Below are 24,615 nucleotides of genomic sequence, written 5' to 3'. Positions count from 1 at the left end.
TGAGGGGATGGTGTTTATGCTACTGGAATAAAGGTAATTATGAAGGCATGAGAGAGGAACTGACTAAAATAGACTGGAAGCAGAGGCTAACCGGGAAGACAGTAGAGCAAAAATGGCAGGAGTTTGTAGGTATAATTGAGGACACTGTACAGAGGTTCATTCCCAAGAAAAGAAAGATTATCTGGGGAGGGATTAGACAGCCATGGCTGACAAAGGAAGTCAGGAAATGTATTAAAGAAAAAGAGAGATCCTATAAAGTGGCTAAGAACAGTGGGAAATCAGAAGATTGGGAAGGATACAAAAGCAAACAGAGGATAACAAAGAGTGCAATAAGAAATGAGAGGATCAAATATGAAGGTAGGCTAGCCAGTAATATTAGAAATGATAGTAAAAGTTTCTTTCAGTACATAAGAAACAAACGACAGGCAAAAGTAGACATTGGGCCACTTCAAACTGATGCAGGGAGCCTAGTGATGGGAGATAAGGAAATAGCAGGAGAACTTAACAAGTACTTTGCGTCAATTTTCACAGTGGAAGACATGAGTAATATCCCAAAAATTAAAGGGTGTCACGGGGCTGAGTTGAGTATGGTTGCCATTACGAAAGAGATAGTGCTAGAAAAGTTAAAAAGTCTTAAAATTGATAAATCTCCTGGCCCCGATGGGATACACCCTAGAGTTCTGAGAGAGGTGGCTGAGGAAATAGCAGAGGCATTGGTTGAGATCTTTCAAGAGTCACTGGAGTCAGGAAAGGTCCCGGATGATTGGAAGATGGCTGTTGTAACCCCCTTATTCAAGAAAGGATCAAGGCAAAAGATGGAAAATTATAGGCCAATCAGCTTAACCTCGGTTGTTGGTAAAATTCTAGAATCCATCATCAAGGATGAGGTTTCTAAATTCTTGGAAGAGCAGAGTCTGATTAGAACAAGTCATCATGGATTTAGTAAAGGGAGGTCATGCCTGACAAACCTGTTGGAATTTTTTGAAGAGGTAACAAGTAGGTTAGACCAGGGAAACCCAGTGGATGTGGTCAATCTAGACTTTTAAAAGGCCTTTGATAAGGTGCCACACGGGAGGCTGCTGAGCAAGGTGAGGGCCCATGGTGTTCGAGGTGAGCTGCTGGGATGGATTGAGGATTGGCTGTCTAACAGAAGGCAGAGAGTTGGGATAAAAGGTTCTTTTTCAGAATGGCAGCCGGTGACGAGCGGTGTCCCGCAGGGTTCGGTGCTGGGGCCACAGCTGTTCGCATTATATATTAATGATTTGGATGAGGGAACCGGGGGCATTCTAGCGAAGTTTGCCGATGATACGAAGTTAGGTGGACAGGCAGGTAGTACTGAGGAAGTGGGGAGGCTACAGAAGGATCTAGACAGTTTGGGAGAGTGGTCCAGGAAATGGCTGATGGAATTTAACGTGAGCAAGTGCGAGGTCTTGCACTTTGGCAAAAAGAATAAAAGCATGGACTACTTTCTAAATGGTGAGAAAATTAATAAAGCCAAAGCACAAAGGGATCTGGGAGTGCTAGTCGAGGATTCTCTAAAGGTAAACATGCAGGTTGAGTCTGTGATTAAGAAAGCGAATGCAATGTTGTCTCTTATCTCAAGAGGGTTGGAATATAAAAGCAGAGATGTACTACTAAGACTTTATAAAGCTCTGGTTAGGCCCCATTTGGAGTACTGTGTCCAGTTTTGGTCCCCGCACCTCAGGAAGGACATACTGGTACTGGAACGTGTCCAGCGGAGATTCACACGGATGATCCCTGGAATGACAGGTCTAGCATATGAGGAACGGCTGAGGATACTGGGATTGTATTCGTTGGAGTTTAGAAGATTAAGGGGAGACTTAATAGAGACGTACAAAATAATACATGGCTTTGAAAAGGTGGATGCTAGGAAATTGTTTCCGTTAGACGAGGAGACTAGGACCTGTGGACACAGCCTTAGAATTAGAGGGGGTCATTTCAGAACAGAAATGCGGAGACATTTCTTCAGCCAGAGAGTGGTGGGCCTGTGGAATTCATTGCCACGGAGTGCAGTGGAAGCCGGGACGCTAAACGTCTTCAAGACCGAGATTGATAGATTCTTGTTGTCTCGGGGAATTAAGGGCTACGGGGAGAACGCTGGTAAGTGGAGTTGAAGTGCCCAGCAGCCATGATCGAATGGCGGAGTGGACTCGATGGGCCGAATGGCCTTACTTCCACTCCTATGTCTTATGGTCTTATGGAAGTACTGTAGGTGTGGGATATTGCAAGCTGATATTTTAGGGCTGCATTATTGAAGCAATGTCTTTTGAATGAGACTTTAAATTGAGCTGCTGCCTGACCAGTCAGCATAAAGAGAGTCTCTGGGAATATTGCAAAGAAGAGAGAGATCCCTGGTGTCATGGCAATATTCATCCGTAAGAGACAGGAACAGAAGTTGGTCACTCAGTCTGCTCCACATTGAATGAGACCATGGCTGATCTGGTAATATTAAACTGCACTTTGCTGCCTTTTCCCCATAACCCTTGATTCCCTTACTAATTTAAAAATCTGTCTACCTCATCCTTGAGTATATCTAATAGCAGTGTCCATTGCCGTTTGCAGTGAGAATTCCATAGGCTCAACTCTCAGAACCAATTCCTCCTTGTCTCTGTTTTAAATGGATGACCTTTATTCTGAGTTTATGCCCTGTTATCCTGGACATTCTACAAGGAGAAATAACCTCTCAGTATCTACCCGGTTAACCCTCCTATGAGGGTTACATAGGTTTCCATAAGGTCGCCTGTCATTCTTCTGGATTCCCATGAGCACAGGTTCAACTTCCTCAATGTCTCGTTCTCAGAAAACCCCTCCCTCTGATCAACCAAGTGAACCTTTTCCGGACTGCCTCCAATTTTCATAAACTGCCTTTTCTACTGAAACCCTTATTTACTCCAGTGTACTTTGCCCTTTTTTTTTCTTTATAATTACCCTTATTTAAGTTTTTAGTTGTTGATGACCCAAGTTGCTCACTGTTAAACTGAATGCTAAATTCTACAAAGTTATGGTCAGTACTTCCCAGGGGATCTTTTACCCCGAGATTGTGTATTAACAATGACTCATTACCCTATTCCACATCCAAAACCGCTTGATCCCTTGTCCAATTTGATCCAAATATATTATTTTCATTAGAGTATTGGTACAACATGGCTGAAATTGGTATAATTTTGTAGTTTGTTCACTGATAGAATATTCATTCTTGGGATTAAGAGTTACCTATTTCAAATGCATAACACTCCTGTATTAGTTATCCGGTTTCGTTGAATACTAAATATCAGAATTTAGTCGGGCATAAAGTGCATGAAATCTGCTAAAAACCAGGACATCACTGCCACTAACCGAGTCAAATAGGCTGTCATCTAAATGATCCTGTGGGAGGAAGGTTTGTCTCTAAGTCATCAGAAAAAAAAACATGTGGGGAATAGAAACATCCAAAATGCTAAATTGCAATTACTTGCTAAATGAAGCAAATAAATGTTCACAATAAATTGCCCTAATCCTTCGTGTTTAGCTTATTTTGAATGGGGATGGTTGTTCTCCAGTGCAATATAGAATCAACTGACTGTGTTTGACCTCTACACATGTTCTCCGTGAATGACTTGTTCCTGTGCAGGAAGTACTGGAAGCAAAAAATTTGCATGCAAGTGAAATTGAAAGACAAGCAGGTAATCAGAGGAGTGTCAGACTGGTGGGATTAAAATTCTGAATACACTTGGGATACTTCAGAAGGCATTACAACCGGTAATCTGTCTAGACAGAGTTTTGTAGCTGCCATTACTGTCATTGAAAGTGCCAAACTGTCCTACCATAGCTGAAAGTGTCATCAGATTTTCTGCTCCACAAAGCTTTTTGCAAATATTTTGCAGCCCAGACCTACATTTAGGATTAATGCCATTTTGGAATATACTTCCAATCCAATATGCAGGCAGCTGATTACCCTTCATGCAGTAACAGTGTATTTCCCAGGCAACAACTGACATTTCCGTTGAAGTATTCGTATAAATCAGTTGTGAATGGATCTACTAACTAAGTTTCCTACTTGCAAGAGAGGCTTCTATGTATACTGACTCTATGTCAATATGAAATCTCGTGATCTCTACAAACACCATATGTGATTTTGTGGACCTATGTTGCTGAAGTTTTCTCACAACTGAACTGATGGTTGAATTGATTTGATTTATAAAGAATAAATCCAATAAATACATGAGTCTGTAAAGAAATAGCTCTCTATCACATTAGGCTAGGATTTCAATAAAGCAGAATAGTAATTTATCCAATGATCTATTCTGAAGCATTTGAAGATTTTTCCCCCATTTTAACAATTTTATTCTTTCACCAGTTGTCAGAAGAATAACCTAAAAACCATTTTATTAATCACTTGCACTAATGACAATCTGGGGCAATGGCTACTTTGGAAGTCGTGTCCTTAACTTGTGTTTGGGCTATGGCCAGCCTTTGGTTGGTGGTGATTTGTAGTGGTGAACAAAAAGAACCCAATTGAGGATAATCATATACTGAGTGCTTCACATTTTATCGCCTCCATCCTGTGTGCTTATATTGCCAGGCTGCTTGCTGCCTCCTTGTCCCTAGCTGGGTCAGGCTTGCCATCTGCCAGTCATCGTGTTCACTGCTCATTGCTAACAATCTCCAACACTTTCTCCCTAACTGTTGTGAAGGATCTGAAGACAGTACTATCTCCTCCTGCCAGACTAGTATGTTTGCTTCACGCGCATGACTAAATTCTCGAGAAAGCAGACCTAATTTGTCCAATCTGGCCTCCAAATGTAACCCCTGTAATCCAGGTATCATTGTTGTAAAACTCTGTTAAACTCCCTCCAAGGTTAATATATCTTTCTGACAGTCTGGTCCTCCGATCTGCTTTCAGTACTCCAAGTATGGCCTAACGTGCGTTTTGTGTAACTTTTTAAAAAAATTACTTCTGCTTCCTTGTGCTCTTGTTCTCTAGATATAAAGACCAGCATTCCACTGGCTTTCTGGGTTATTTTCTTCACCTTTTTGTGATGTTTTAAAGATATATGCACCTGAACCCCTCCCCCGAGTCTCTTTGGCCATTTGCTGGATTTAACTTCATGCCATTTAGAAAGTATCTTGATCTATCCTTTTTCAGTCCAGATTGGATAATCCTTTCTTTTACCTTGAACTCCATCTGTTGCAGTTCTGCTTATTTACCTAGTCCATCAATATCCATTTGTAATTTAATGCTGTCACTTACAACTTGTAGAATGTCACCTAACTTTGTGTCATCAGAAATTTTGACTTTCTATCCTATTATACAAGTCAGTAATAAATTGACTGTTGAGTATGTAACCAGTATCTTTACTTGCTGTCACCTGTCACTCAACCAGTTTCCCAGGCATGTCGGTAATTTGTACTCACTTCCACCTTGTTAGTAATCTCTTATGTGGGACATTCAATTAAATGCTTTCAGGGAGTTCATATAAACAACATCCATGGATCTTCCTCTATCTGCTATCTTGGTCACCTCTTCAAAAATTTCAATTAACTTTGTCGGGCATCAATTCGTGCTGGCTCTCCCTAATTAAAAAGCTGATTTTTCAAGGTGTTCAGTTACACCATTCTTGAATATAGTCTACAGTTATTTCCCCACCGTAAATGTTAATTAGCAAACTGGGCTATAATTCCCTACTTTTACTCTTTTGCCCTTCCTTAAAGTGTTCTTTTATAAAATGAATCAGCTTCTCCCTCTCTACTGTCTAGCCCATTCTCAAATCTCTATCCGCAGGGATCAGTGCTGGGACCGCAGCTTTTTACAATATATGTTAATGGTATAGAAAATGGTATTAGTAATAACATTAGCAAATTTGCTGATGATACTAAGCTGGGTGGCAGGATGACGTGAGGAGGATGTTAGGAGATTACAAGGTGACCTGGACAGGTTAGGTTAATGCAGTTTAATGTGGATAAATGTATGGTTATCCACTTTGGTGGCAAGAACAAGAAGGCAGATCACTACCTAAATGGAATCAGTTTAGGTAAAGGGGCAGTACAAAGAGATCTGGGTGTTCTTGTACACCAGTCAATGAAGGTAAGCATGCAGGTACAACAGGTAGTGAAGAACGCTAATAGCATGCTGGCCTTCATAACAAGAGGGATTGAGTATAGAAGCAAAGAGGTTCTTCTGCAGCTGTACAGGGCCCTGGTGAGACTACACCTGGAGTACTGTGTGCAGTTCTGGTCTCCAAATTTGAGGAAAGACATTCTGGCTATTGAGGGAGTGCAGCGTAAGTTCACGAGGTCAATTCCTGGAATGGCAGGATACCTTACACTGAAAGACTGGAGCGACTGGGCTTGTATACGCTTGATTTTAGTAGACTGAGGGGGGATCTGATTGAGACATATAAGATTATTAAAGGAGTGGACATTCTGGCAGCAGGAAACATGTTTCCGCTGATGGATGAGTGCCGAACCAGCGGACTCAGCTTAAAAATATGGGGTAGACCATTTAGGACAGAGATGAGGAGAAATTTCTTCACCCAGAGAGTGGTGGCTGTGTGGAATGCTCTGCCCCAGAGGGCAGTGGAGGCCCAGTCTCTGGGTTCATTTAAGAAAGAGTTGGATAGAGCTCTCAAGGATTGTGGAATCAAGGGTTATGGAGATAAGGCAGGAACAGGATACTGATTAAGGATGATCAGCCATGATCCTATTAAATGGTGGTGCAGGCTCAAAGGGCAGAATGGCCTACTCCTGCACCTATTGTCTCCTCAGCCACCTTAGCCAAGGAAGGGCAGTCCTAATCTTTATCCTTTTAACAGGTTCCAGAAGTGAGAAACTTAATTCTAGTAATTTGCTTCTGCGCTCTCTCCAAAACATTCTGCTCCATCCCATCCTCTTATAATTTTAAGCACCTCCATCACATCACACCCTAATGTCCTCTATCCTAAATCTCTCTCCCCACATCAGCACGCTGCCTGTGAAAATTTGTGGAAATTGTGCAACAAATTTTGTTTCTTTTTACCGTTGCCTAATTTGTGCTGCAATACCTGAATAATAATGGCAAATCCAACACAGTGGGTGATGGATGAATTGCCCAAACCTGTGGTGAAAATTTAATACCCTGGCATAGCATCAGTCAGTTGGGCACTGGGATGCCAGGATGCACTGACTTGTGATGTGTCCTGGGGATGGGAGGAATTTACTTCTGGATCTCCCTTTTCCTGATTGAATGTGTATAGACAGTGCAGTAAGGGTCTACTGGCACATTATGCTTTACAAAAATGGTGCTCAAGCCCCCCAATATCTGCTGCTTGTCGATACATAGTTCAGTGGCAAGGAAGGCTGTGAGGAGGGGACAAAAAGGCTGAAATTTTCCCACCTCCATGTTGGCAGCTTTTAAGGTTTAGCAGGTACAAATAGTTTCTGAAAGACGACAGTTGGGCTTACTCCCTGACATTTTACCTGGAGGAATAATTACCCAACAGCACTAGGAGGAAACCAATTAAGCCTCTTCAATGTACAATTACTTTTATTTTGCCAACTATGTGAAAGCTTCAGAACATCGTAACACAATACAAGGAGCTCATCGAAGCAGGGGAGTCAAAATCACAGCATGGAGTGATTGTTAACTTAAGAGAAGCTTTCATGTCAACAAAGGAAGAAAACAGCAAAGTTCAAAGTTGGGCTGAACAAACCAAACAATACCAAGTAATAGCTAAGACCAGCATTAAACCCTGTTGGGAGAAAGACAGGAGAAAAACAGAATAAACTAATACAACCAGGGTAAATGGAATGGAGGTTGAGGAAGGGGACAATAAAAGGCTTGGACAATCAATACTGAGATAAATAACTATGTGGACTTGAAGGAAATTGAGGATAATGTTGGATGGGAAAATGGAGTTAAAGTTGAGAATCAGCCAGCTGTAGTTTCATAAATAGTGAAACAGAATTGACCTGGTCCTGCTTGTAATGTTTTTTTGTTCTTATTTAAAAGATATGCTTTTGCCATATTTGCTGTTGGAAATGAAATCTTGATTTTATGTTTATATCTTGTCCTACAGCCAGGGGTTGCTCATGATGCCTTTGGTGAGGAGTGGTCCTGTCCACCCCATTGGCATGAATTCTGGGAACATAGCAGCAACCTTTAGTCCGGTGATAGTTCAACCTTTGTATCAGCATTCAAACAATATTCTAACAATATTATGAATGGTAACTTTTTCAGGAGAATGCCTGAAGTGATCATTCCCTTGCCAAATCTGTTTATTCAAATTTAGAATGCAGCAAATTAACTTTACATAAGAGAACCATAAATCCTTGTTAGAGAAAACAGGCCAGTCACATCAGTCAAAGGTGCAATAAGCCACACCCAAAGATGGATGCAATCAAAAATACGGCAACAAAACAGCAAATGACGGGAGATAAGATGATAAACACAAAAGTATTTAATTTTCAGTTTGTTGAAGCTGGAAATTAGATGGCTGTAGGCTGCTTGCCAACTGGAATTTTTCAGCCTACGGGAAGGTGGAAAAACTCTGACAGCAGATAAAATTATTTGTTCTGACCTTCTCTAATCTTGGAATTTACAATGGATCAACAGTGCAGATTGTATTCTTTATTCAATGCTGAACTGAGAATCCAGTGGACGTTTGGATAGGAATAGATCTAAATGGGATATCCTTAGGCTGGCGTTTCATTGTGAGATGGTAACGGACGCATCCTCATACTTGTATCAATGTTGTTACTTCTTTAAACATAGAGAATGTCATACAAATGTATTTGACTCAAAATAAATTCAATGCACCAGACTGGATTGATCACATACTGACAATTTAATATCCATTGTTCAAGTCCCTATAATTTAAGATCCTCCTCATGTAATAATCGCTGTTTGGTATATAATTTTATCTGAATGTGATTAGAAATTATATTTTCAAAATAGCTTGGTGGCAATTTCATACCCCAACTATGTGATAATTAACCTCAATGAAAATAAAAGTGTAGTTAATTAGTACTTAAAAGCTTATGTAGAGTTTCATATCAAACTCGGAATAAATGGAATAAAATGTTAAACCACTGCAGTTGCAGTGCAAACTTGTTTCTCAATTAAATAATGATATCTCTGTCTGCTCAATATGTGACTCCACTGGCATTTTTGTCTTGTAACTGTCCTCTGAAGTGGCTGAGCAAGTCACTGGATTGTTTAAGAAAAACTGCTATAGTTTGCAGGAGCCACTTGCACATTCTCACAACAGTCAGGGGTGGCAATAAATGGCATTACTGAGTATAGATAGGTTCAGTGTCAGATAAAAAGGTATCTTTCCAACTGGTTTATAGTAAATGTTTTGCATTCTGTATTTGCCCATGAACTTGTGTGTGTACACAGTGCTAACATTCTTGCTACTGAGTCAAACAGTCGTCAGTTCAAGTTAAAGAGACTTCATTAGTGTAAGAAGGAGTTTTACACTCAGAGGTGGCATCTTTCAGATGAATCATTGAACCAGGCTTATATCTGCCTTTTCAGAGAGAAATAAAGGATCCCAACACACTTTTTCAAAGAAAAGGAGGTTCACTTTGTCTGAGTCACAACTTATCCCTCTACCAGCTTCACTAAAATAGTTACCTGGTCAGTAACCTATTGTTGACTATGGATCTTTGCTGTGCACAAAATTGGTTACACTTAAAAAAAAGTAATTTATTGATTTGAAATATCCTAAGTTTGTGAAAGGCATGATATAAACTCCCATGTTTGTTTTTCAAACTGTTTTTCCCAATAATTTCTATACTGGCTATTTCTGTTTTGGGAAAGTGGCATTAGTACTGATGGAGAAAGCACACACTAATTTGTGAGGCTTACCTTTTCTGGATGTGTGAGAACTATTTCTGTGCCTCTTGTTGATGTGTAAACACTGTGTTGGGCAATAGATATTACTCTCAATGCTGGATGGTGACAGCATGTCTCTTGATGTTAATGTGATAAAATTATAGCTGATGATCTTCAGCCATCATGATGTGAAAATGTTGTTACCTTCCATAATACAGATATGAATAACATATGGGTCTCACAGTACTGAAGGAGTCACAAAACTTTTTTGACAGCTCCTGGTTTTTATATAAGTACATTTTGGATGCAGTTTCGCTTGCTGAGCTGAGAGGTTCATTTCCAGACATTTCGTCACCCTACTAGGTAACATCTTCAGTGGGCCTCAGGCGAAGCACTGTACATGATTCCTGCTTTCTATTTATATGTTTGGGTTTCTTTGGGTTGGTGATGTAATTTCCTGTTCTTTTCCTCAGGGGGTGGTAAACGGGGTCTAACTCAATGTGTTTATTGATGGAGTTCCGGTTGGAATGCCATGCTTCTAGGAATTCTCGTGCGTGTCTCTGTTTGGCTTGTCCTGAGATGAATGTGTTGACCCAGTTGACAAGACTTAAAGTGAAACAATAGTTGTGTGATAGGATGCTTTGTCGCTCCTGTGACTGTGTTGAAGGGGGTATGTGTGCGCCATATGGGTACAACATGTTGGTTCCCAACTGATGCAACATTAAGTTGTGCCATTATGGGAGCATCAAGGCAGCAAGGCAAGCTATGGCTTCATGTTTGTGAGGGCCTCACCATGTCATCGTTCATTAATCTGATCTCACTACATGACATGAGGTCGACTATAGTCTGCTTCCTGGTTGGATCCAAAACACACTTTCTAAGAAACTATTATCAAAACATTAAGTATTCCTTTTCGTAGGCTAACTTTGCCTAAATTATTTGGATTAAAATCCTCAGGATTATTGCAATCCCTTTCGAACAGGCTCCCAATATTTGTTTCTTTTTATATTCTACCCTACCATATGATGACTGTTAGGGGAAGTAGACCACTCTCACAAGTGACTTTCTGCCTTTATTATTTTTTATCTCTGCTTATACTGTTTCTACATAATTGTTTCCTGAATTTACATCATCCTGTTTGATTGTGCTAATCACTAAGTAACTGAGCTACCTTCCATTTTTCCTAACTTCCTGTCTTTCCTGAGCATTCTGTATCCTTTAATATTCAGATTCTAATCCATGTTATCCTGCAGCCATGTCTCTGTAGTGGCTGTCAGGTCACATTTATTTCTACTTGCCCAATCAGTGCATCTATGTTTAATGCTATGTGATTCAGATACGCAGCCTTGATTTTACTCTATATTTTTGCTCTTTATTGCCTCCTGTTATTTCTTTCCATAATTTCCCATGTTAATATCTCTATTGTTTCACCTCTAACCTCATTTACTCAACTTCCCAAATTTGTCCCCTTTTGGTTTAAAATCCCTTTTATTTCTACTTCCTTAGTTCTATAGCTCACTAGGACACAGGTACCAATATGGTTCAAGTCTAAACTGTCCAAACAGTACAGCCCCCAATTTCACCAATACAGGAGAGCTGTGAGAGCAGAGAAGTTGTGTATATTTAAAGTGGAGATAGAGAGATTCTTTTATAATTAGGGGAATCCAGGCTAATGGGGAAAGGGGACATAAGGAGTATTGGACCAGCCATGATCCTCTTGAATAGCAGAACAGGTTTGAGGGGCTGAATAGTCCACTCCTGTTCATTTATTTCTTATAGTCTGGTATTGTGTTCCATGAACCAGAATGCTCTGCTCTTCTCCCACAGTAGCCTTTGAGCCTCATTTCATTTCTCTTGTCTTATTTACCCTATGCCAGTTTGCGCATGGCTCAGGTAATAATCTTCACATTATTACCAATACATGCTTCTTAATTTGGTGCCTACCTCCTAATATGTAGAACTGCACTTGCCATCTTGTCGGTCATTGGTACTTATGTGAATCACAAAAATTCGATCCATGCCCTCCCTCCAAGTTTCTCTGCAGCCCTGAGCAGATATCCCTAGCCCTACGGCAAGCAACACAGATTCCTGGACTCTTGATGCAGAGAGCAGCGTCAATCCCCCTCGCCAGACTATCCACCATTACAATTATGTTTCTTTTTGTCCACCCTACCCAACATGAATTGCTTCTTGTATCATGATGAGAAAGACAGCTGGGTCATCTACCCTGCAGTCATTGTTCTCATCCAAACCAGCTGAAAGAACCTCAGGCCTGTCGGATAGCTGCAAAGGTTGAGGTTCTTGTGTTTCTGCTGTCTGTGTCACTTGCAGTTGCACTGGCCTTTCCTTGACCACCAGCAAAATCAGAAGCCAGTGCCCTAAGGGGTATGAATGCCTCCTGGTGCAAAGCATTCAGGTAACCCTGATATTTGTGTCTGCAGCTGGGTCTCCAGTTCATAAACAGTGTCAAAGCTCCTAAAGCCCTGGATCACTGACTTGGTAAGAATTCCCACATGCAGCAGCTGTAACACATGACCTGTTCTGCCATCTTTTGTGTTTTAGTTAACAACTTAATTAATGTTTTTTTTAAACTTGCCACTGGTTTTTATGCTATTTATACCTTATGAATAAATGAGCCTTAACCACTTAGCACATATTCGCCAAACAGCTAGATTCTTCTATCGTCTTCCTATCAATGCTACTAGTTCCCCTGCTGTTGCTGTGCATCTTGAGATTCAAAGAAAACAACAGAATTTTATAAAATCATGAGGGGTATAGTTAGGGTTAATGATAGGTGCCTTTCCCTGAGGACAGGGGATGTCAAGACTAGGGGATACTTCTAAGGTGAGAGGAGAGAAATTTTAAAGAAGGAATTAGGGGCAAATATTTTAGAGGGTGGTTGGTGATGGATATGGGTACAATTTATATTAAAAGACATTTGGATAAATACATGACTAGGAAAGGTTTGAAGGGATATGAACCAGGAGCAGGTAGGTTAGTCTAGTTTTGGATTATGTTCAGTATGGACTGGTTGGACCAAAGAGTCTGTTTCTGTGCTGTATGACTGTCTCTAAGTTGGCAGCCATGTTTCTGATAGCACAGGGAGAAAGCAGAAAACATAGACCCAAAATGCACAATGCAAGCAAATTCAATAGCTCAAAGATCAGATTTCCAACAAAGTGGAAATCTCCTTGAGACTAACAAAAGCACTGTCCTGTTAGCAAAAAACTTACACTGATGTATCTGAGAGTAGACTTTTTGTTTTTATAATCTTTTATTTTGAGAATTCATTGTGCTGCTTTTTAGACTCCTGAGCAACACCATTTAACTTTCAATGCCAGAGAGAGAATTTTAATGAGTGGTGGGGTTGATGTTAGGCACAGTCAGCAGGGAATGCATTCGAACTAGTTTTGGCTATCCCTCAGCCATTGAACACCCAAAAAAGTGTTAATTGGCTTGGTGGATTTACTGCCACTTTGGTAAGCTCCCCAGACAATCTCACTGGGGTTGGTGGCCAGGACTGGAACTAAGGATAGTCACTGGAGTGCATCCTGGAGTCAGGATGGAGGCAAGGTTAGTGAGTTTCACAGTGAGCTCAGGAGAAGAGACTCCGGAAGGTGGGGGGGGGGGGGGGGGATTGGGGTGAGGAATCACAGGAGGGTGCGTGTGGAGAGAGCTGGGAGGAAAAGACAACAAGGGCACATTGGGAAGGAAAATCAGGAATGGATTATGTCCCTCCTAATGTCCAAGTTGGGTAAACTGGTGGGTTTTTCCCTCCTCTGACCACTTCTTGCCATCCTCCAAGAGGAGACTGGGAGTCTATTGCTCCCAGTGAGCTGACTGTCCGCTGAGGAGCCCACAGAGGGTGCCTTTGGAGCAACACAGCTGAAAGGCTCAGCCTTAAACCGTACCCTCTGTACCTGGATGCCAGGAGTTTATAGCAGCTGGCTCATGGGCCAGACTGAGGGTATTGAGAGATGTGAAACCAGGAATGCTGTAGTCCTGTGTAGCAAACAGGTGAAGGGGAAAACTCTGCTCCTTTCTGCTATTTAAACTTTCCCTTGGTTTGTCGCAACAATTATTCTTAATTTTTAGAATGCAGCTGTTACACTTCAATTAAAATGTAGCTTGCTAGAAAAAAACTAAGGAGTCAATTATCAAAATATCCTTGTGAAAGGAAGTTGAACTTAATTATCTTTTAACCTTGAGAAAAATAATAATAATATGACATCTAACACGTGGATGAACACAAGTAACAAATTAAAAATGGTGTGTCTGGTACGTGATGGAATAAAATGCGGTTCAACAGTGCTTAAAGTCTTTTGAAGTTTTAGATTTTAAACAAGTGACCACAGCAATTAATTGTTGACTTGTCATTAAATACCTTTTTTGAGCTTTTAATTAATGATTCTTTTTCCAAATTGCTTTTTCACGGCCATCTTCCAAGGTGAGAAGGAACAGAGAGATAGAACAAGCCTTCCGGGTTTTGCAGTTCAGAATCCATGTACTTCTCTCCATTCTGCACTGCTGCCTAAAAGCAACTGTTGAAATATAGTTATGTGCATATTCTAGAGTCTAGCTTCATTATCTTTCTTTAATTGGTAGGGGAGGCTTTCATCTCCAAATATGTGAAATTGTCACACGGTTTAATAGAAGATTCATTTCTTGGTGCTCACTCAGTTGCCTGATCTTGATGTCTTTTGATAAAAATGGTAATTTCAGTATGTATGGCTTTGTTTATTCCATGTGGATTTCAAGGATTCCACGTGGCTCTCCATCTGTGATCCAATAACTGCTACAGCTATTTTAGGTCCATGGCTCTTCCTTTTAGAAAATCATTTTAGTTCATGAAAGGTCTTTGTTAATACAATCAGATGATGGAGTTAAAATCTGATTGTCCAAAGTTAGCAGCATTGTAATACCCGAGTAGGGGTGGTAGGTTTCTGTTTCAGGAAGCTTGTTTTTTGGTGGTGGTTCAACAATCATGCTGGCAAACACTTTATAAAGTGGTCGTCAGGATGGTAGCATTTGAGTTTCTACTGCAGCAAGCAGTGCTTTGATGGAAATTGTGTTGGAAACTGTTAAGGCCTCAGATATGACATCATGCACGGTCCCACAAGTGTGCTAATGGAGATGATCACTTTTTCAACGTTGAAAAGAATAAACCACAAGTTTTGATCAGAGCTTCATTCCTGTTTCATTCCATGCTGCAGTATCCTAGGAAGCTGTCTTGATCACATTCCATCAACTCCATCCTCCTACTTTGATCTTTCTCAGGTTATACAAAGATTTTGTTTCCCATTTTTATTGCATTACTTTCTGTTAAAATTATCCTAACTTCTTGATTTAATAGCTGTTGTTAGGGTTCTGAAAACTCCTCCTTCCTGTGAGTTTTGCTGCTTGCTGTTTTTATCTCCATCCATGCTAATTGAACTCTGCCTTTTCTAAGCTAAGGTCCTTCTGCACTAATACATTTTCGTGAACTTGTATTAACAGGGTTACATCATTTATCCCTTCCATTTTACTTGGTGATAGTATATTCACTCTCCTCATCCAAGTCATTTAATGTATATTGTAAATAATTATAGCACAGCATTGATTCCTGTGGCACTCATCTGGTTGCAGGTTGCCATCCTGAAGATGCCACTCTCCACCCCACCTCCCCCCATCCCAGCTCTCTGTTTTCTATTATATAGCCAATCCTCTGTCCATGTTAATTTACCACCTCCAAAACTATGGCCTCTTAATTTAAGTAGCCTTAAGGAACACCCTTTGGAAATCCAAATGTATTACATTTCATGTTTTTCCTTTACTTCTATCTACTCATTCTCCTGCTTGTTGTCACCTCAAAAAAGAGTTCTAATAAATTTATTTGGCATGATTTCTCCTTCATATAGCCTGCTGACTTGGATTATATTTTGTGTTTTGAAATGCTCTGCTGTTAAATTCTTTAAAGTAGGCTCTAAACTTGGAGCAGGGAAGGTTCAAGGAGGTTTGATGGAAGTCCTCAATATTCTAAATATTTTCAGCAGAGCTTTTTTTAAAAAAAAAACTGTCTCCAGTAACAGAGAGGTTGGTAACCAAAGAACGCTGATTTAACGTGGTTGGGAAAAGTACCAGTGGAATCAAGGAAACCTGTTGTGATCTGGATTGCTTTGTCTAAAGGGGTACTGGAAACCAATTTAGTAGCAATTTTCAAAAGGGAATTAGATGATAATATGAAGGAAAAGATTGACAGAGCTGTGGGAAATGAGCAGAGAAGAGCGACTAATTGGCGTTCATCACTTAAGAGATGGCTTAGATTAGATTACATTACATTACATTACAGTGTGGAAACAGGCCCCTCGGCCCAACAAGTCCACACCGCCCCGCCGAAGCGCAACCCACCCATTCCCCTACATTTACCCCTTACCTAACACTACGGGCAATTTAGCATGGCCAATTCACCCTGACCTGCACATCTTTGGACTGATATGTTGGGCTGAATGATATCCTTCTAATGTTGTATCAGTCTATGATTTTAATCTGTGATATTACAAAACTCTAAAATGGCACACTTCAGTGTGGAATTGATTTTACTTTGGCAAGTTTTGTGTGATTATTCACTTTAATAATTTACATTGATCTGATGTTCTAAATGAATAATTCTGAGTGGTTCTGAGAACATTGCTTTGTGATAGTGACTGAGCAATCTGTTGTAAGTTTTCCTCCCATCTGTCTTCATTACCTGCACAGTACTGTATTGATTAGAAAGCAAGTCCAGTTTAAAATAGAAATTGCATCAAGTGCTCTTGTCTGATACTAAGCAGAAATGACTAATTGAAATCATAGCAGGTTGTCATATTGCCTCAGCCTCACCTGCAGTCCTATACTTCTCCTCTGCATCTGTGCCTCCACGACTCTACTTCCCTGTCCGAGTTGACTCTGTTTTCCCCTCTCATTACAATACCAATTTTGGTATATGGACTAATTGGTGGTAAATTGGCAGGATGTAGACAATAGCAACAAAAGAACCAAACCTGAAGCATAATTGGCAATAGCAGTTGCATATCTAGGTGTCTTAATGTGTAGAACTAAGGGTCTATTCCATCTTTGTGAGTGTTAGCTGGTCAAAAAAGCAACCTAGCGCAATGGATATGATTTATGCTGTTGAGTCAACAGTAATAAATTTTATTGGGCCGATCTATAAACATAGGTTGGTGTAAGGGAGCATCTTGTATGGAGTCTGACAGACCCAGGCTCTAGTTCCATGCGGTTTCGCTTTGACCTAGTTCCTTTTGCTTCAGTCGGTCTGTGGTGAGAGAAAGAATCCTGTCAATGGCTGCCGTTGAAGTGCTTTCCCAGGTTTTTTATTTGTTTATTCGGCCTATTATACCAGTGGTTTTCTTTCTCCTCTGTAGATCATAGTCCTGCAGCATGGAGACAGGCCATTCAGCCCAAACTGGTCCAAGGTGACCAAAATGTCCATCCACACTAACCCCATTTACTTGCATTTGGCCCATATCCTTATACTGTGAACCTTTTTTTAAATTCATGTATTTGTCCAAATGCCTTTTTAAATGTTGTTAATGCACCCACCTCAACCACTTCCACTGGCAGCTCATTCCATATGCATACCAACCTCTGTGTTTAAAAAAGAAAAGCCCCTCAGTTCCCTTTTATTCTTTCCCCTCTAACCTCAAACTGATGCCCTGCAGTCCTCGATTTCCCAACCCTTGGAAAAAGACTGAGTGCATTCACCCCATCCATGCTTTTCATTGTTTTTATACACCTCTATAAAATCCTCCCTCAGTCTCCTATGCTCTAAAGAAAAAAGTCCTAGCTTGTCCAACCTCTCCCTATAACTCACACTATTGAGTCCTGGAAACATCCTTGTAAATTTCTTCTACACTCTTTCTCGTTTAATAATATCCTTCCTATAGCAAAGTAACCAAAACTGAACACAGTATTCCAAGTGTGGCTCACCAAGGTCCTGTACAACTGCAACATAACGTGACAATGCCCTGACTGATGAAGGCCAGTGTGCCAAAAGCCACCTTCACTGTCTGGTCTACCTGTGACTCCACTTTCAGAGAACCATGCACCTGAACTCCAAGGTCCCTCTGTTCCACTACACTCCTTAAGGTGTGTGTCAGGGATTTTAGATGGGGTAAAAGTTTAAAATATTAGTTATACATTAACAGTTCGTAACAGATTACCTTTACCAGAGAAACAATCTATAATAATTCTTGTTAAGTACTGAAACCAAAGTCTATCAGAAAATCAAACTGGGGGATTTTGCATGCTTTATAAAATCTTTAACTTTTTTTGTGATGACAACAGAAATAGGGATTGATTTTTATTTTCCCAATTGCCTGTCCCAATGAGGCATGACAATATCTATTGAGAATGCAATACAGACTAGCTATACCAAATAACTGCCAATTTGTTGTGGCTTTCTGGTGATCAAGCAGACTGACCACTCACTACATGTACCAAAACTGAATGCATGGTTTTAGTGTCAGCAATGGAAGATTAAACTATATTGAGCGGTTTAGTCATTGCAATATAACGCATGCTGTGTGAAATATTGAAGTTTGCACCTATGATTCTCTCACTTGGCAAATTCCCAGCTTTTGTCAGGTTTTGATGAAATGCACAACAGAGAACTCAATGAGAAATGTAAAATGAGGACAGGTAATCCACATCACTTGCAGTACACAGGTTGCAGTGTGTAGCCAAGGGAAAGACACCCAAGAAGAAATAAATGCACTATTTTATCTAAAATATACATGATTTAGTTTTCTGCTTTCTCAATTATTTGTTAATAATTTAATTGTGGTTATGTACAAAATTACTCCTCAAATGGTTTTAAAAAACTAAATGTGGTACATGAATTCTTCACCTGTTTCTCCTGGCATAGAATAAGAAAAGTACTTTCAAGGCTAGCAGGGTGCAAGAAACACACTAATAAAAATTAGTGTCATTAAACATTTTTTCCTGCTCATGTTTTAGAGAGAATGGCAACAGCCCTAGGATCAAGGAAGAAGTGGAGAGATGTGATGCTTATGATGAAGACTAGCCTCTGAAAAGCTGAATGTAAGAAAAATAATACACCCCAATACAGGCACACGTTTGTCTTGGTGACCCCACAACAAAAAAGAAGTCTCCTCATCTGAGGTTTAGAGACATCTTTCTGGCATCTACCCCTGTCAAGTCCCCTCAGAATCTTGTTTCAATAAGATCACCCCTCATTCTTTTAAACTTCAATGAGTAGAGGTCCAATCAGTTCACATTTTCTCTCTATTTTACACCCTTCATCTTAGCAAAGAGTCGTATGAAACTTCTCTGAACCACTTCCAACACAATATATCTTTATTCAAATGAGGAGATCCAAACCATACAAAATACTCTCGATGTGGTGACTCAAAGGGCATATGCTGCTCCAGGAAAACCACCTGCTTTTTAATGTTCAGTCCACCTTCACTTGCTGTACTGTGTACTAACCTTTTGTGGTCTATGAACTAGGACACCCAGATCCCCCTGTGTCATTAAATTTTGCAATCTCTCTCACCGTTTAAAGAATATGCTAATTTGCTACTCCACGCCAAAGTGAACAAGTTCATATGTTCCACATTTTGTTAAATCTTTGCCCATTTACTGAACCCATCCATAGTTCTCTGTAAACTTATTATCTTCTGTTGAAACTTGCATTCCTATCTATTTTGGTGTCAATCAAAAAATTAGCCACATGCTTTTCATCTTTCATCCAAGTCTTTGTGGCTTTATAAATAGTTCAGGCCCTGGAATACACTCTCACTCCAGAGTTGTAGTTTACTAACTCAGAAAAGACCCATTGATCCCTACTTGCTGCTTCCGGTAAGCAAATTAGTTCTTTATCAATGCTAATATGTCACCCTTGACCTATGAGCTCTTTTTTGATGTGACATCGTTTTAAAAGCCTTTTAGAAGATAATACATAACATTTACAGACTTGCTTGTTGGTCCCTCAAAGAATAGTAATAAATTAGTTAAACCTGATTTCAACTTTACAAAACCATGTTAACTTTACCTGATCCCAGTGTGACATTCTAAGTACATTGCTATATCATAGAATCCCTACAGTGTGGGAGTAGCCATTTGGCCCACTTATGTCTACACTGATCCTCTGAAGAGCATCCCATCCAGATCCACCTCATCCCTGTAACCTGCATTTCCTATGGCTAACCACCTAACCCGCACATCTTTGGACTGTGGGAGGAAACTGGAGGACCTAGAGGAAACGCATGCAGAATGTGCAAACTCCACATAGATACCGGAGGGTGGAATTGAACATGGGTCCCTGGCACGAGTCAGTAGTGCTATCCGCTGAACCACTACTGCCCATCCTTAATGGATCCTAGAAATGATCCTATGCCAGATGATAGTCTAACTAGCATACAGATTGTTGCTTTCTGTCTCTCCTTTCTTGAATAAATGTATTACATTTGCTGCTTTCCAGTCTGCTGGGATCCTCCAGAACCTAAAGAAATTTTTAAAGATTATAGCTAATGCCTCTGAAATCTCTGCCACTTCTTTTTAAGACCTGAGTACGTAAATCATTTGGTCTTCTGGACTGGTCAGCCTTTTAAGTCCAATAGTATTGTCAATCCATTTTTGCCTGACTTGTTTTTATTTCTTCCCTCTGTTTTGCTCCTTAATTTTCAAGGATCAACACTTCCATTAATTACTTTGTCTATAACATCTGAAAAGGTATACTTAATAAGTTTCTTTTATATTTATAGTTAGCTTTCTGTCATACTCTAACTTCTCTTCTCTTTTTTGTTTCTAAAGTCTGTCTTTGGTTCTTAACATCTGGCTGATCTTCCAACCTGCCCCTATGACCACAATCATTCTGGTCATCCTAGTTGGTGAACAAAGCAATGCAACCTGATCTCTCCAGGCATTTGAACCACACCTTTAGCTACCCCAATAGTTTTCTCACTCGCTGCACTTGTGTTCATGTGACTTGTGTTGTACCTCTCCTGTGTATCCATGGTAGGGTGTATCCAAGTGTATCTATACATTCCTGTGTATCCAAGGATAATATACTCTTCATCTTTGAAGAGTAATGCTTGTTTCCAAGGAGCCATCTGCTCCTCTTTCTAATTGTGGAGATCTATGGGAAAGTTAACTCTGCAGAATGAAAACACCATGACAACTTCCTCAGTAGAAACTTGCACAGGGGCCTGTATGGCAGCTAAAAAAAAATGTAATGAAATCAGTTGACAAGGGATGAATACTTCTGGCTGATGCGATGCTGCATATGAGCAGTTGATGAGTCCCCGCCCCTTTTGGGGATCAAACCTGAAGATGAAGCAAACTTACTGCAGATGTTAGAAAATCTGAAATGAAAACTGAAAATGCTGGAAAAATTCTGCAGGTCAGGCAACACCCGTAACAAGCGAAACAGTTCATGTTTCAATTTTCAGACCTTTCATTGGAACTAGGATAAATGATAGAGCTGCAAGGTGTTTTCTATTGTGTTACAGTTTTGTAGTGTGTCAAGCACTAGTGGAGTGCTTTATTTCAGATTGGCAGAAACACACGTTCACAATATCAGCAATGTTAAAGTGAAGACGTCAGTTAATTTGGCTACTGTAATAACAGTATAATGCAATGAAACAAAGGTGGCCATGCCCATGAGATAATCCCCTTTTCCTGGTAAAATCCTCACAAGCAGGTGTTCTTGGAGGGGTTGGCATGTGTGTGTGTGTGAGAGACAGCAACTCACTGCATCCTCTGCTGCCCCGGCACACTGCCAGTCTGATATTTGCAAGAAGCTGCACCACTGGCAGTTTACGCCATTGTGGGGTAGTCCTCACCATCACACTGGACACCAGTTTCCAGCTTCCTGCACTGCTCACCAGTCTGCGGTCACTGTCAGCTTGTTCTGCCCATCTCTATTCCACCAGGCTTTGGGTGGAACAGAGATGGGCAGAAGCACTCAGTTGAGGTAAATTGGGGCAGGACTTATACACCTAATGGTTAGCTCCTGGGGAACGGTGCTGAACAGTGACCCTGGAGTGCAGGTTCATAGTTTCTTGAAAGTGCATCCCAGGATAATGAAGAAGGCATTTGGTATGCTTGCCTTTATTGCTCAGCGCGATGAGTATAGGAGTTGGGAGATCATGTTGATCGTACAGGACATTGGGAAGGCTACTTTTGACTCTGACTTGTGCTATTTTTATGCTCAGAGGGTCGAATACACATCTGATGTGGTTCTCTGCCCTTTCATTAATGACTATCAGGGAGTCCTTTTTATCAGTCAGCCAATTGTGTTCACCGTTAACTCTATCTAACCGACATGACTCACTTTTCACTTCGAGGAACTGTGCTTCAGTGAATGTGTTTTGAGGACCAGCTGCAAGAAATACTGCTATTGCTTTTGAAAGTGCCTTGTGCACTCCATTCCATGCTCCCCACCACCCCCACCCCCCACAACCAACTCCCTCCATAAACCCTTGTTAGCACTGCTGCCTCTCAGCACCAGAGACCTGGATTCAATTCCTGTCTCAGGCGACTGACTGTGTGGAGTTTGCACATTCTCCCCTTGTCTGCGTGGGTTTCCTCTGGGTGCTCTGATTTCCTCCCACAGTCCAAAGATGTGCAGGTCAGGTGAATTGGCCATGCTAGATTGCCCGTAGTGTTAGGTAAAGGGTAAATGTAGGGGAATGGGTGGGTTACGCTTCGGCGGGTCAGTGTGGACTTGTTGGGCCGAAGGGCCAGTTTCCACACTGTAAAGTAATCTAAATAATGATTCCTATCCCCTCCATGTTTCAGATCTTCTTCCCAGTTACATTTAATTGAATAACTGTAGAAGGAGGCCATTCAGCCCACTGTGCCTGTGCCAGTCTATTCCCTAGTGTCAATCTCCCTTTTCTCCCCACATCCCTGCACGTTATTTTTATCAAAGTAATCGTCCAATACCCTTTTTGAATATCTGACTTCACCCGATAATCACCACCCTTGATATGCCAACTTCCCTCTTTGAGCTGACTCCTAAACAGTCCCTGTCTCCATTCAGACTCCCCTCCTCACCCTCTGCTTTAGTCCTGCCACCTGAGGTTTTACCTGCACATCCACCAATATCACTGATTGTATCCGTTGCCCCCGATGCGGTCTCCTGTACACTGGGGAGACTGGACGCCTCCTAGCGGAGCACTTTAAGGAACATCTCTGGGACAACCGCACCAATCAACCACGCTGCCCTGTGGCCCAACATTTCAACTCCCCCCTCCCTCTTTGCCGAGGACATACAGGTCTTGGGCCTCCTTCGCCGCTCCGTCACCACCCGATGCCTGGAGGAAGAACGCCTTATCTTCTGCCTTGGAACACTTCAACCCCATGGCATCAATGTGGATTTCACCAGTTTCCTCATTTTCCCCTTCCCCCAATTCACCCCAGCTCCAACCTTCCAGCTCAGCACTGCCCTCATGACCTGTCCTACCTGCCTATCTTCCTTTCCACCTATCCACTCCGCCCTCCTCTCTGACCTATCACCTCCATCCCCACCCCCATTCACCTATTGTACTCTACGCTACTTTTCCCCTCTCATTTATCTCTCCACTCTGCAGGCACCCTGACTCTATTCCTGATGAAGAGCTTTTACCCGAAACATCAATTTTCCTTCTCCTCGGATGCTGCCTGACCTGCTGTGCTTTTCCAGCACCACTCTAATCTAGACCCCACCTGTATCATACAGCTCTCTGATCTGTTACCCTCCAGAGGCATCCATGCCTCCCACTAACCTGAGACTCTTCTTTCTGCTCAGTACCCTTAGTTTAAGCCCCTAGGGTGCCCTTGTAGACAGAACTGACCCCATCTTGTTGGACTGTCTCTGTCATCGTCCCTGCTCTCTCACATGATAAAACACACTTTCCAAATCTGCATATATCTACATCCTTGCCTTCCCTCCAACAGCTTCCCTTCAGCTAGCCCTACATCATGATCCATCAAATGAAACTTCCCTGCGATGGCCTCTCCTACAACAATGCTTTCCAAAGAAGACAAAGCTGCACTATTCATGTCACACTCTAGCAAGTACACTACCTGACTTGCTGCATGTCATTTCTACACCGAATCTGAAGACCTAGATTTGTTACTTATTTGGAAAGATGCACTTCTTTCCAGTAAGATTACCTTTTACCTGGAGGCAGGAAACGTGTTTCCACTGATGGGTGAGTCCTGAACCAGATGACACAGCTTAGAAATAAGGGGTAGGTCATCTAGGACAGATGAGAAATTTCTTCACCCAGAGAGTGGTGGGTGTGTGGCATGCTCTGGCCCCGAAGGCAGTGGAGGCCCAGTCTCTGGATACTTTCAAGAAAGAGTTGGATAGAGCTCTCAAGGATAGTGGAATCAAGAGTTATGGAGATAAGGCAGGAACAGGATACTGATTGAGGATGATCAGCCATGATCATAATGAATGGTGGTGCAGGCTCGAAGGGCAGAATGGCCTACTCCAGCACCTGTTGTCTATTGTCTTTTAGTGAGCTCACAAATATATGCAAAAGATTTCCAACTTTTGCTGACCCACCTTCAAGTTTCTAACAACTTAATCCCTTAATTGTATCCTACTATCAGGAAGCTGATTTTGATTTCCCCAACAATCAAGCTCCCCCACCTACCAAGATTCCCAAGTTCTGGAGCAGCACAAAATTTCACCCCATCAATCTATCATTTGAAAATTCCTGGAGCTTGCTTTCGGTTACTTTGTTTCAGATCTTAACAACTCTGTATAATGCACTTAGAGCAGACAGGATACAGTCAAGTTCATGTTT

At 41.2% G+C, this 24,615-nt stretch overlaps 1 protein-coding gene across 11 annotated transcripts in view; it reads left to right on the top strand.

The window, feature by feature from the left end:
* Window positions 1-24,615, top strand: part of LOC140464516 (protein FAM184B-like) — a 199,330-nt gene that overhangs the window by 70,062 nt on the left and 104,653 nt on the right. The gene's annotated exons all lie outside the window — the stretch shown is intronic.

This window comes from Chiloscyllium punctatum, chromosome 1 (assembly GCF_047496795.1).
Source record: "Chiloscyllium punctatum isolate Juve2018m chromosome 1, sChiPun1.3, whole genome shotgun sequence".
NCBI classification, from domain to species: domain Eukaryota; kingdom Metazoa; phylum Chordata; class Chondrichthyes; order Orectolobiformes; family Hemiscylliidae; genus Chiloscyllium; species Chiloscyllium punctatum.
This window is presented reverse-complemented; position numbering and strand designations above follow the sequence as displayed.